The 14,321-nt window shown below is 45.0% G+C and overlaps 1 protein-coding gene across 4 annotated transcripts in view; it reads left to right on the top strand.

Moving 5' to 3' along the window:
- LOC5575432 (probable methylthioribulose-1-phosphate dehydratase) overlaps nt 1-14,321 on the top strand; it is a 172,858-nt gene that overhangs the window by 80,287 nt on the left and 78,250 nt on the right. The gene's annotated exons all lie outside the window — the stretch shown is intronic.

Raw genomic sequence — 14,321 nt, 5'->3', positions numbered from 1 at the left:
GGCAGCAGAATCCTCTTCTTTCACCTTCAACTCGTCAACTTCCACCAGATCCACTTCGATACACTCCTCGATCCTCACAGCTCCATCCTCTGCGACGATGACGAGTTCAACATGAATCACACGAACTGTTAGACATGTGTGTAGCGCGACCCAGCGCTTAGCATGACTTCTGCCGACTTTCACGAGTATGGGACCGAAATAGTCGACACCGGTATACGAGAATGGACGCGCATATGGCGATAACCGAGCTTCTGGAAGTGGGGCCATTTGTGGATGTATTGGTCGCGCCCGTTTGATTCTACACAGCTGACAGTGATTAACCACGCTTCTTACCTCTCTTCGCAATTGGGGTATGTAGAACCTTTGACGCACCTCGTTTACAACGGTTTCGTTATTACCGTGCTGAAATTTCCTATGCACATATTCAATTATTAGCTTGGTGATGTAGTGCTTCCTAGGAAGGATTATCGAATGTTGTCCGTATGGTACACGTTTAGCTGCTCCAATTCGTCCATCGACTCGTAGTACGCCTTATTGATCAATTGTAGGGTTTAACTGATAGAGTGAGCTGGTTCTAGGAATAGAGTTACGGACAGACTGGTTGGAATTCTGATCGGTCGTCATGATGATTACTTCTTCTGCATAGTTTTCTTGTTGGACCAGCTTCAGAAATGTTGTTTCGGCTTGTTGCAGTTCATTTTGGGTTAGATATCCTTTTTCACGGCATTTGGGTAGATTCCGTAGGTTTGCCAAAAACCTAAAGACGAAAGCGGTTGCACGCAGTAGTTTATTCCATGATGAGAAACGCTTAACATCAATAACTGCATCTGGTTGACTCAGTTCTTGATGCATGTGGATTGCTCGTAGTTCTTCGTCTTCGCTATTTACGGTAGGTGTCGATATGGTCCATTGAGTTTCTGGAAGTTGCAGAAATTTTGGTCCGCTGAACCACCTACTATTACTGTTGAAGTGAGGTCCGACACCCCATTTGGTAGCTTCGTCAGCTGAGTTCATTTTTGAACTGATCCATTGCCATTCTTCTCGCTTTGTGGTTCTAAGATCTCTCCTACCCGATGAGCGACAAATGGACGATATCGATGTGGAGCTTTGTGGATCCATGTGTAGGCCGTGGTGGAGTCCGTCCAAAGGTACCGTCGGGCAACATGAAGTGTATGTCCATCTACTACTAGCTTCAGCATTCGTGTTCCCAATACACAGGCCTGTAGCTCTAATCTTGGAATGCTCATGGGTTTGAGCGGAGACACCTTTGCTTTAGCGGCTACTAGAGCCACTTCGATGTTCCCCATAGCGTTGATGATTCGAAAGTAGCAGGCGCAGGAATAAGCTAGCGGGCTAGCGTCTACGAATATGTGCAGCTGAATATTCGCAAGACTGCGGCTATCTGGATAAGTAACATCGTGGAATTTGAACATGGTCTATATCATCGATCATGTTGATCCATTTTTGCCAAGCCTTGAATATATTGTCATCCACTAGTTCATCCCATCCGATTCCGGCGCGCCGTATGTCCTGGATAAGGATTCTCCCAAATATAGGGTAAAGAGCTAGAAGACCTAAGGGGTCGATTAGTGTCATGACACACTGCAGTATTTGGCGCTTGTTTGGCGCATAGCCGTCTCAAAGCAAATTACGTCTTCTTTACTTCTCCAAAGCATGCCCAGGAATGATACCACATTATTTTCTAGGTTCAGGCTTTTTATCGCTTCTTCGCCCAAGTGTTCCAGAACAATTTAGCTGTTGGAGCCCCAGTTGCGGATTTCAAATCCACCTGTTCTATGGATTTCTCTTCATCTGGGAAGCTGTCGAGATAATTGTCCACGTAGTGGCTATGAATGATCCCGTCGACAGCTCTCGGTAAGGTTCCGGCGAATCTCATGGCATTCGTATTTTTTACAAACTGCGCCGTCGCCGGAGAACTAGTGGCTCCAAATGTGGCCACATCCATCATCATTATATCCGGCTCTTTCATTATATTCGGTTTCCATAAGAAGCACTGTGCATAACGATCGGACTTACTTATGCATATCTGGTGAAACATTTCTTTAATGTCACCAACCACGGCCACCTTATGCTGCCGAAAGCGGAATACGACGGAAGGGAGAGACGATAGTTGGTCGGGTCCTCTCAACAACATGCTGTTGAGTGATATGCCATCGACCTTAGCTGAAGCGTCCCAGATCAATCGAACCTTGGTAGGTTTTTTTGGAATGACTACCGCTCCCAAGGGCAAAAACCACATGCGTCGCGGATCTACTACAGATAGTTCTTCTGTAGTTGCTCTATGAGCGTATCCTTTCTGGATATATGCTTGAATTTGTCTGTCGAGTTCTTCCTTTAGTTTCGGATCTTGGTCCATCCTACGCTGCAGACATTGCATCCTTTTGACAGCCATTGGATAGCTGTCTGGAAGCTCAAAGTGGTCATACTTCCACAGGAGTCCCGATTCATACCTTTCACCGGTATGGATTGTGGTTTGTTCTAATATCTGCAGAGCTCGTTGCTCCTCGTTTGACAATCCTTCAACGATGGGGCGAACACTCACCTCTTCCGTTGTGAAATATGCATTAATTGTTTCCTCCATTACGTTCCCATTCTCGCATTCGCAAATATGGAAGTTAATCGGCTCGTGACGGCTATCTCGTTTCCTACCATACACTCACCACCCTAAACGGGTCTTCACTGCGACTGGATGTCCCTCTTCTCCTTATCGCACTTTCAAAGCTTAAGGTTATCGATTTCAATTAACAGACGAGGCACAGCGTCATGATATCCGTCAATTGGTATTCCGCGAAGGTGGGTGTAGTACTCTCTCATTTGTTGTATCGGCAGAGTTTGTTCAGGTAAGCTCAATGATGGAACAGTTCCAACGTTTCGCATCCAGTATCGGTTTTCGCTCCTTATCCCTGATATCTCTACAGCGATTCTGCAGGACTGCTTCTCATCACGCGTAACGTTGCCCGTCCATTTTAAGCAAAGTGGATGTTCATATCCGTCGATCCCTAATTGGTTCGCCAAGCTGGTTTCTATGAATGTGAGCGACGACCCTTCATCTAAGAAGGCAAACGTATTGATACTTCCTGTCGGCCCATGGAGCGTTACCGGAATGATGCGAAAGAACAGTTTGACTAAATCGACCTGCTGTAGATGGATATTATGCTCAACTGTCTGGGTGTTCCTGAGAATGGACGAAGGAGAGTGTAAGAGTGGGTGATGACGAAAGTAGCAGCCGTCTACTCCACATCGGTTAGCGCTACGACATGTTCTACGCCCCTGTCCAAATAAACATGTCCGACATAGACCTTGGTTGTGCACCTGATTCCAGCGTTCGTCGACAGTTAAAGCCAGGAAGGATTGACACTCTCTCGTACGATGCCCAGTTTGGTGGCAGAGGAACATATGATGCCAGAAATATTTCGCGAATTAGTTCTTTCCTCTTGGTGTTGATCCACATCGTTCCTACTGGCTTCGTTGTGTATGAAGCTTCTGTCGGTGTGTTGCTTCTCACGTCTACCTAACCGCTCACTTGGTGCAAAAGTGGATACGCTATATGCGTCTTCTACAATTCCGGCCATGAACACGCTGAATGTTTCTAAATCGACAAGACCAGCATGTCTTCGATAGCTTTCCCACTTCATTTTGTAGTCGACTGGGAGTTTATTCACTAGGTCCTTGAGAAGCGTTGGATTTTCGAGGTGTTCCAGCAGTTCAGCTGCAATGATGTGATCGCAGAGTCCTTGAACCAATGTTCCATATTCTATCAGCGTATCAAGTTTATCTGCTCTAAACATCGAAGACGTTCTGACCTTTTCAATGAGGGATTCGATCAGCAGATCAGCACGATCAAAGCGCATTCGTAGTGACTCGACCACCTGCGGAACGGATGCTGGGAGGATCAGCCTACTTCTCACCGATTCCAATGCGACACCTTTTAGGCAGCGCTGTAATCGAATCATATTTTCTCCTTCGCTGTACCCACACGCTTCCGTGGTGTAGTTATAATTACTGATAAATATTGGCCAGTCAGCGGGGTCCCCGGAGAATACTGGCAGATCGCGTGGAAGGACCTGTCTAGCGGCTAGTTGTTCCGGTGATGGTATATTTCTGGTCATGGTTCCGAGGCCCGGTGTTATTTGTGGGGGAAAATCGAACGAGCTTGCCTGATTGACGATAGGCATGCGATTCATATTACTGTCTTGATCGCCTAGCTGAGGGTGAGTGAGTGGTCGAGTAGTCGTGGTTGATTTTCGTGTATCTGTTTGGTTATCACTTCAGTAGGAAGAGGTTGCTTTTGCTCGAAGTCCGCAACGGTCGGTTTTTGGCTCGGAATGTGAGACCACAGACAAACAGACGTCACACTCTCACTGCTGTCCATCGCCCAACTTTTTAACGTTCGATTCGAATAAATGGTAGGTGGTCAATCGACCACCCGCAGCGCTCGCGTCGTTTTTGTTCGTGTTTGACGTTTACACACTACCGCCACCTGTTGGTCCATCGGCCACCTACAGTGTTTTTAGTATTGGACGTACATGTTTTCGCGACTATGATTTTGATCGCGATATGTTCTAAGTGTTACGTCTGTTTCTCTGTGGTGAGACGTTATCGCGGTTCCCATCTTCACTTGACTGCTGAATATACGGTAATGCTGTTGTTCTTGGCCTACTGCTCTGATTGTTCCGGTTTCCACGGGAGATATTTCCCAATTGATCGGATTGGACAGAGGTGTCGGTACCGGTGGCATATTCGGCAAACCCGAGCGGCTTTTTGGAATTGTACCCTTTTGAGACACTAATGGGGCCGATTTGTCCGCTGATCTCTCTAGTAGCTCAGTTTGGAGCTTTTCGAGTTGATTTTTGAGAATCTCGATTTGCTGACGAGATTCGGCTTCGTTAAGTTCAAGCTTATTCTGAAGATCTAGGACGATCTGCGACTCCGAAGGGTTCTGACCTTCTAATTGCTGCTTGCCGTTCACCGGTGACGATTTGGCGTCCTGCTGGGCCAGAATTCCTCCCACTGCGCCTTCTTCTACTGCGTGCTGTCTACTCGGCTACGAATACTGCGGTTCTCATATATATCTTGGACCGATAATAGTTGGCGTTTTTGTTCCAAATGTTTCCGTTGCAGTTCGTGCTCCTGTTGCAATTGTTGCCTCTCTAATCGTTGTTGTTCCGCCAAGAGAACTAGATGATCTTAATGACGTCGCAGTTGGCTAGAAGTAACTGATCCAGCAGATGAGATAATCGATGCTACGACGTCTGGATCCGGAAGGCATCGCGGGCAAACCCAATCGCGATTCTCTACTGAAGCTGTCACTTCAGCACAAGAGAAATGCCACCAGCGGTTACATTTATCGCAGCACACGAAATCGTCCACCGTATGAGATCTACTACAAGCAACGTATCAAAGGGATTCAGATCCCGCTTACTGAATAATGTGGTATACACTCTAGTTGTCAAATTCACTTCGCGATTATTGGCTATTTAGGCTACCTATGGAAACATAGTATAAATGATATGTTGTATCGTTTTACACACTATTACCTACTTCTTAATCCTACCTACCTATTAGAAAAGCCCTATTAGAACCTATTAGAAAAGCCGCATCAGCTAAGCCTATACATATACAAATGTTGGTCATAGGGTCATGACGAACATTCGGTGTGTATGTCTATGACTGATTCTTACCTAACAGGAGCACTAGAAGACCACGCGGACAATTTCGAAACAAATTATTTTTATACATCGGTCTTACGATCCGAAAGGCTCAGCTATGCTGTGAAATCATTCTTTTGAAGCTACTCATTAGTACTGTTACATTGTTTGATTCTCTAACAAAATTACATAATCAACTCATTACTAATCACTGTCCCTATATTCTCTCTTTCTCATCTTCTTATCTGTTGCATAATTATCGTTACTAATATAATGCATGCGCATGCACAATAAAAATAATTTCAGGACTGTAAGCAGTAAATGCCCAAGTAACCATGGAGCATTATATCATTGCATATGTAATGCAGCTGCATTACCGTAAGCCTACCATTAAAGTCAGGGGACTGACACGGCTGTCATCCTGCATACATTTCGGCTCTTCCTCACATCGTTTTGGTACTTCACGTTTTGGTACCCACTTTCTGGTCGGTTTGCCCTAACTTTGCTCCTGATTTTCGAGTATACGGCTCATACGCTGCTAGTGCTAGATTCTGGAAATTAAACATATCGCATTGAATCGTCGTATTTGATGATGCTTTTTATTAGCTCATCTTTTTGTTTAATGTTTTACGCATCAGCGAGGTATCATTGATGTCTCCTACCGATAAAAACATATGTTTTGTCCCTCCCAAAATAATCAAAACAAAAAAATACTGGATGCCATGTTGAATTGATGTTGGGTTGGTAAATATTGGCTCATGCCACCCCCCTGATTAAAGTAGTCTTAAAGTGAAATGGGCACTTTTACAGTTGAACTAATGCAAGAATGTCGATAAAGCAAACAAGCTTGAAATTTGCTGAATAAAAGCAATGTTGTTTATATTGTGGAACAGTGCAACGGTTACCACTTCATCCACACCTCGTTTGTTACCATACATGTGTTATTGCATCTACTTTGATCCAGGCGAGGTGCAAGTGAGAAGAAAACGAACATTACTAAAGTGACTGCTAACGCGATCGGTTGAATTTATTGTTGTCTCACGAATAAATAAGCTGAAAATGATTTCTCGCGTGTGTCTTTCTTTTCCACAACTGGTCCGAATCCGTACGCTGATATTCCGCTTCGTTGCCCTGACTCTACCGTCGTTTCCGTCAGGTTATGGCCCCAGCGGGATCGGATCGAAATCTGGTGAAAAGTGATTGATCCAGAGCGACGCCATTGCTGAGTGTCGATTGCCGCCGAGTGCGAAGTGTGGAGACGAACATTCGCGAAAGATGTGAGACTGCCATTTTGTTTTTGCTACCGCGTGTGAGAGAAAATTGTTTGCGATCATGGCCGATGCGAAGTTCTCAATTCCAAAGCTCAATGGAACAAATTGGGCGACATGGAAGATACGAGTCGAAAGTTTGTTATGTCGGGAAGATTTGTGGAGTGTTGTAGTGGATGATACCCCGGCGGAAGCGGCTCGTACCGCGGAGTGGAAAACGAGTGATCGAAAAGCAAAAGCGACGATTATTCTTCTGCTGGAGGATAGCCAACTCCCCTTAGTGAAGAATTCTGTGCTTGCTCGCGACGTGTACCTGGCGCTGAAAAGTTATCATCAAAAGTCGTCCCGTTCAGTGCGCGTTTCGCTTTTGAAAAAGCTTTGCTCGACAAATTTGTCGGAAGGATGCGACGCCGAAATGCATCTAGTGGAAATCGATGATCTTTTTGATCGTCTCGACGCCGCCGGTACAGTGCTCGACGCCGATACGAAAATTTGTTTGCTCTTGCGTAGTCTGCCGCCGTCGTACGATGGACTAGTTACCGCTCTCGATAGTCGCGCCGGGGATGATGTTACGATCGATGTTGTGAAATCAAAAATTGTCGATGAATACCATCGGCGGCTTGAGCGCGAAGGTGTTTCAGTGAAATCGGAAAAGGCGATGCGCTCCGCCGAATACAAACCGGGTAGTGGTTCGAGTGCTGCGAAGGAGACCCGGATTTGCCATCATTGCAAAAAGCCGGGGCATCTCCGAAGAAATTGCCGGTTGCTGAAGAAAGAAGAAGGAAGTGTCTTTAAGAAGGAGAAGAACGAAAAAGTGAAAACGGCGCAAAATGACGCAATGACAGGAATTGCGTTCGTAGTGTCCGGGGAAAAGTGTCAATCTTGGATCATAGACAGTGGTGCCAGCGCGCACATGACGAACAATTTTTTTTTCACCTCCCTGAATGAATTTGCCGGTGGTTGGATAACCATGGCTGATGGGAACAAAACTCAGATCCTTGGGGAAGGTAGTGGTGTTGTTTATGGCATTGACGGTAACAGTGAAGTGATCAAGATTGACATGGACAATGTGAAATATGTGCCGGGATTATCGACCAGCCTAATCTCTGTGGAGAGGCTGACAGCGAAGAACTTGAAAGTGCATTTTGATAAAGAGGGTTGCCAAATTGTGAAAGCTGGTATTATCGTGGCGACGGGTTTCCGCCATGGTGGTCTGTACCATCTTAGACTGTCCGAGTCATCGTTGCAAGCATCATCTTGGCAGCATAAAGAAAACTGCCAACACCAGTGGCACCGGCGCCTAGGCCACCGCGATTGGGCGGCTGCAGAGCGGATCGGTAAGGAACAGCTTGCGACCGGAATGCAGGTGAGTGACTGTGGGTTAAAATTGATCTGTGAATGTTGCTTGGAAGGGAAAGCCTCGAGAGCCCCGTTTCCAGAAGTAACTGAACGGAAGTCGGTCCGTGTACTCGATATCGTACATACGGACCTTTGCGGCCCCATGAAAACGGTCACTCCGAGTGGAAATAGATACGTGATGCACATTATCGACGATTACAGTAGGTTTACTGTCACGTACCTACTACGGCACAAATCAGAAGCTACCGATAACATTATTGACTATGTGCGATGGGTTGAGACGAATTTCGGACGTAAGCCTAAGATAGTGCGGTCCGACGGTGGGGGTGAATTCAATAATAAGCGTCTCCGTAACCTTACAAAGAAGAAGGTATAACTCCCCAATACACCACAGCGTATTCCCCTCAATCTAACGGCGTTGCCGAATAAAAGAACAGGTCTATTACGGAAATGGCAACGTGCATGCTCCTTGATTCCGGTCTGCCGAAGCAATACTGGGGTGAAGCTGTTTTCACCGCAACGTATCTCCAGAACCGGTTGCCGTCCAGGTCTTTGCCGAAAACTCCATTCGAACTTTGGTGGGGACGAAAGCCGGATCTGGGACACCTGAGGGTTTTTGGAAGCGTCGCTTATGTCCATATCCCCGACGTGAAGCGGAGTAAACTTGAACGGAAGGCAAAGAAGCTCACATTTAACATAAGGGAATACAGGAACATAAGGGGTACAGGTTTGTTGATCCCGAGACTGCAGCGATCACCATCAGCCGAGATGCCCGGTTTGTTGAACTCGGTAATGGAACATCGTCGGTGGATTTCCCGCTATTCGTTGAGCAGAAAGAAGTTGAGAATAAGGGTGAACTGCAGCCGCTCGAGGAGGAGTTAAGTCAACACGATATCGATGAGGAGTATTTCGACGCACCCGACGAAGAAGGAGCTACATCGAATGAATACCGTCGATCAAAGAGGGAGAACAAAGGAGTCAATCCACGTCATCTCGACGATTACATAGTCGGAATAGCGGCCTGCGCTGTACACGAGCCGTTGAACTATAAGGAGGCCATGAAGAGTAAGGAGTGGTGTGACGCGATGGAGGAAGAATTGAACTCTCACCATCGAAAAGGGACCTGGGACCTGGTACCGCTGCCTAAGGATCGGAAGGTGGTGGGATCCAAATGGGTTTTTAAGGTGAAGCGCAACGAGGAGAACAAGGTAACAAAGTTCAAAGCCAGGGTTGTAGCGCAGGGTTTTACCCAACAGTTCGGGGTAGACTTCGATGAAGTTTATGCTCCGGTTACACGACAAGCTAGTCTGCGGATTTTTCTCACGGTTGTTGCAAGTCAGAATCTGGTGGTTCGACATCTCGATGTGAAGACCGCCTATCTCAACGGAGTGTTGGAAGAGGAGATCTTTATGCGGCAGCCGCCTGGTACCGTAGCTAGAGGACAGGAGGAGCTGGTGTGCCGCCTGAAAAGAAGCATTTATGGCCTTCGCCAATCGGCCAGATGCTGGAATGCGAAGTTAAAAAGTGTTCTAGTGATGCTTGGGTTCAAATCGTCCGCTGCCGAACAGTGCCTATATGTAAAAACAGTAAACGGAAAGAAAGTGTTTTTGCTCGTATACGTGGACGATATATTGTTGGCTGGACATTCTGAAGCCGAAGTGAAGAACATTATAACAGATTTGAGCAAAGAGTTCGAACTCACAGATCTTGGTGAGGTTCGTCATTTTTTGGGACTAGAAGTGATACACGAAGAAGACTGTTATCTGATCCGTTTGAAAATCTATATCGAACAGTTGATTGTGAAGAACGGAATGGAAGATGCCAAAATCTCAAAGTCGCCGATGGATTCGGGATTTCTTAAAGTCGAAGAAAAGGGTGAAAAGTTTGAAGATACGACCAAGTACAGAAGTCTAGTCGGCGGGTTATTGTATTTGGCAGTGATTGCTCGACCGGACATTGCCGTGTCTACGGCGATTCTCGGAAGAAGTTTTTCGGTACCTTGCGAAGCGGATTGGAGTGCCGCCAAACGTGTGTTAAGGTATTTGAAGGCTACAAAGGATCTCTACTTGCGTTTGGGTGGCAAAGGAGACGAAGGATTAGTCGGATACTCCGACGCCGATTGGGCGGGCGACCCTGCTAGCCGAAGGTCAACGTCAGGAAGCGTGTTCTATTATCGTGGTGGTTTAATCTCGTGGAGTAGCCGCCGCCAGCAGTGCGTTACGCTTTCGTCGATGGAAGCAGAATATGTTGCTTTGTCGGAAGCCTGCCAAGAAACTGTTTGGTTAAGACAACTTTTGGCAGATTTTGGAGAAACACAAAGTGCTCCGACTGTGTTAAAGGAAGACAATCAAGGTTGTCTGTCTTTTGTCAAAACGGAGCGAACAAGTCGGCGTTCGAAACACATCAGCACTAAGGAAAAATTTATCCAGGAGCTGTGCGACAAAGGGGACATCGTGCTAGAATATTGTCCAACGGATATCATGATCGCCGACGCTATGACAAAGCCGCACGGCCGTTTCACCAAGATGCTAGGACTCCAGAAGATACAGTGAAGTGGCAAGGCGTTGAGGAGGAGTGTGGAACAGTGCAACGGTTACCACTTCATCCACACCTCGTTTGTTACCATACCTGTGTTATTGCATCTACTTTGATCCAGGCGAGGTGCAAGTGAGAAGAAAACGAACATTACTAAAGTGACTGCTAACGCGATCGGTTGAATTTATTGTTGTCTCGCAAATAAATAAGCTGAAAGTGATTTCTCGCGTGTGTCTTTCTTTTCCACAACTGGTCCGAATCCGTACGCTGATATTCCGCTTCGTTGCCCTGACTCTACCGTCGTTTCCGTCATATATGCAGTAGAATAAGTGCAATTTTATAATGCTTGTGGTTACTTGGGTGGATACCTGGATAGAATAGCTTCGAAAAAGGTGCTCAAAATATAATAATTCTGGTCAGGGAAGTATTATCATCAAGAGTAAGTAAATCTTTTTCATTATTAACCCATAGATCACACAAAAACAAATGAACTAATATTATCAAATATTTTTTATATAAATCAGCATCGTTAATAGACCATTTCCGTCAAATCTAACCCCCAGTTTTTGTATTTTTCTTCGAAAGGCAATCATTTTTAATGAATATTAACGCTATCCGATTTTTATATGCACTCCCAATTTTCTTATGAATTTTTGAAAACATGGATACACACCATATTTTGAAAAATAAATCGAGATGCGGCACAGGTGGTTCAACCCTATGGGTATCAGCGTGGTGATTTTTCAACAGATTTTCGATTCCACCCCTGCATTGGGATGCTTGTTTACATTTGAAAACGTCAATTCAGGAGTGCGCTCAAACTGACCCTGATCCCGGTCAGGGCGCCCCAAACAGGAGCGCCAACGATACTAACCTCAAATTACTCAAACAAACGTTTTTGAACCAGGTTGGAACTGGCGCAACCCGTTTTGAATCACAGTTTCAACCCCAACCCGATTCAGTAAAAAATACTTTCCTCCATTGAAAATTCAAAACCACCCCCTAACAACAAATCTTGCATCCACCCAACAGTTACGGTACCGCTAGTTCTATTAGAAACTATTTTTTTACTATTCATGCCGACAAATGCCTGAATCTATCTGTTGGCTGTTGATCCAGAAGATTCCCGCCTTGAGGCAGCAACAGCCGCGCAAGGAAATTTTGAGCAGTTGCTGCCTCATGTCGGGAATCTTCCGGCTTATTCAAATTTCGTTAGCACAGAACAGAGAGATCAGGCATCTGTTGACTACAATCCTTGCGTTACAGAACCGTGTAGTGTTCGCCGGATGCGGTCATAACCAGCCGAAGCGATGAAGGTGGGTTCCGCGGTGTTAACGGAGGTGTCAGGAACCGTGAAGGAAGGAGGTAGCGAAACCGCAACGGAGCCCATTATGATGAATGAAAACATAAACTAAGATCATCTGGTCATGCCAGCTGATCATAAATTCACCACAACGTGGTGGCAAAAACATAGGGGAAAAAGGGGTCTGCATTTTTTCCAGGTGGAACAAATTGTAGGGGACCGAGGGGTGAACTAACGTGCCGCAAGTTTTTCATTGTTTTCTAATAGTTAAAGGCTCCAAAACATATCGGTTCCTTAGGAAAGTTTGTTCAGTAAATTGATAGAGAGCATATTGCGATTTTTTTTACCACTTAGACTTTGATGATCTGAATTTCGTCTTTCTCAGATTTCGCCTTCGATTTCGCTGCCCCTTTTCGATCACCGCCGCCCATGCAATTATCTTGATGTTCATGACAGTTCACTCCGGCCGGCTCAGTGTTTACCATTTTCTCTTTGTTCTCGACTCACCAGCTGGTCTGATTTACATAACAAAACCAGCTGGTCTTCCGATGTTTACAGTCATCGTCATTGTTCTAACATCCAGCTGGTGTGTCGAAACCAGCTGGTAGTGACAGAAGTCAAGGATGAAAGGTAAATGGTGTTTGAAAATGTACCATCAGTACATCATTGGCAGCTTCTCAATTTCGTCATGAAAGTCTAATCATTCGTGAAAATTACAATATAAGCCAATAAAAAAAATCACGGAAATGGTCTATTAGTAAACTGAATTCTAATTTTATATCTGTACATGATAAAACAGATACAGTTTGTAAAGTTATCACCATCGATTGAATTGCGTTCTTCATAGTAATGTTCAATTAGTATCAAAAGATCCTAAAGCGTTGTATCGTGCCATCAGCAGCCCTTAGCATCACTATCATATAGTTATTATTTTGTTGTTAATAAAATTTCTAGAAAGCGATCAGCTCATTCTTTTTTACTTTTACAATGGCCGGTCTATTTGGAATTTTAGTAAGTCAAATCAAACTTCATAACTCAAATTGAATTGCTTTCAGCACATTTGCATTTTGTAGCATAAATCGCATTACTGTGTCAAGTCTTCTCCAATTCCCTATACCCTACCCCAACTTTTTCTATCCTTTCCGATGGTGTTCAAGCGGTCCGCATAGACTATTACGGCCATTACCTATCTCTGCCCCCGGCTTTGGACTGACTTGCGCTCTCATTGCCCCACCAAACGCTGCAAAATGAAAATTAAATATCGATTGTATACAAGAAATAGTTAAATTCCTTTAGTTCGTTTAACTTTCTTCTTTAAATTAAAATTTTATTTAATTGCGGTAGCTTATACAAACCAGAATTGGGTTCTATGTAATTATTCCGATAAAAATCGATAAAAATATCATCTAAGATCCACTGAAACACTGAAAATTCATGTAGAAGCTTCGACGGAACTGATGAGGTCTATTTGTTCATGCGTTAATTCAGTGGTATCCAAATATCGTGAAGTCAATGACGAAATCCATATGGCTACCACACTCGAGTCATGTGGGTTTGCTTATTGCACAAATCTGTAAGTAAAACCTAAACCTTGACGTGTAGATATTTTCCAGTGTATAATAGAGATGATAGACACAGACAAACAGACGTCACACTCTCACTGCTGTCCATCGCCCAACTTTTTAACGTTCGATTCGAATAAATGGTAGGTGATCAATCGACCACCCGCAGCGCTCGCGTCGTTTTTGTTCGTGTTTGACGTTTACACACTACCGCCACCTGTTGGTCCATCGGCCACCTACAGTGTTTTTAGCATTGGGCGTACATGTTTTCGCGACTGTTTTCGCGATGATTTTGATCGCGATATGTTCTAAGTGTTACGTCTGTTTCTCTGTGTGATAGATAAGGAATTAGTGCGTTTGCTCAAAACGACACGCGGCGTACCCGCGGCTTTTAGGGCGAGATCATAAGTTATGCGAGATTTGCAACCTGTTAAGCGCTCTCGTCGAACATGAACATGAGAAACAGCATGTGATTTGGTTGAACGCGCAGTGCCAAAAATTGCACTCAAGCTCAGCGTCGTATTTGTTTTTATACTGTTCCATTTAAAAGAGCTTTTTCCCTGCGTGTGATGTTTTCTTTTTTCAGCCTCTTGCCGGAAGTCTAGAGTCCAATATACCGTATCAG

The sequence above is a fragment of the Aedes aegypti genome, chromosome 1 (assembly GCF_002204515.2).
Source record: "Aedes aegypti strain LVP_AGWG chromosome 1, AaegL5.0 Primary Assembly, whole genome shotgun sequence".
Lineage (NCBI taxonomy): Eukaryota > Metazoa > Arthropoda > Insecta > Diptera > Culicidae > Aedes > Aedes aegypti.
Note: the sequence above shows the minus strand (reverse complement) of the source record. Positions and strands in the feature narration are given on the sequence as shown.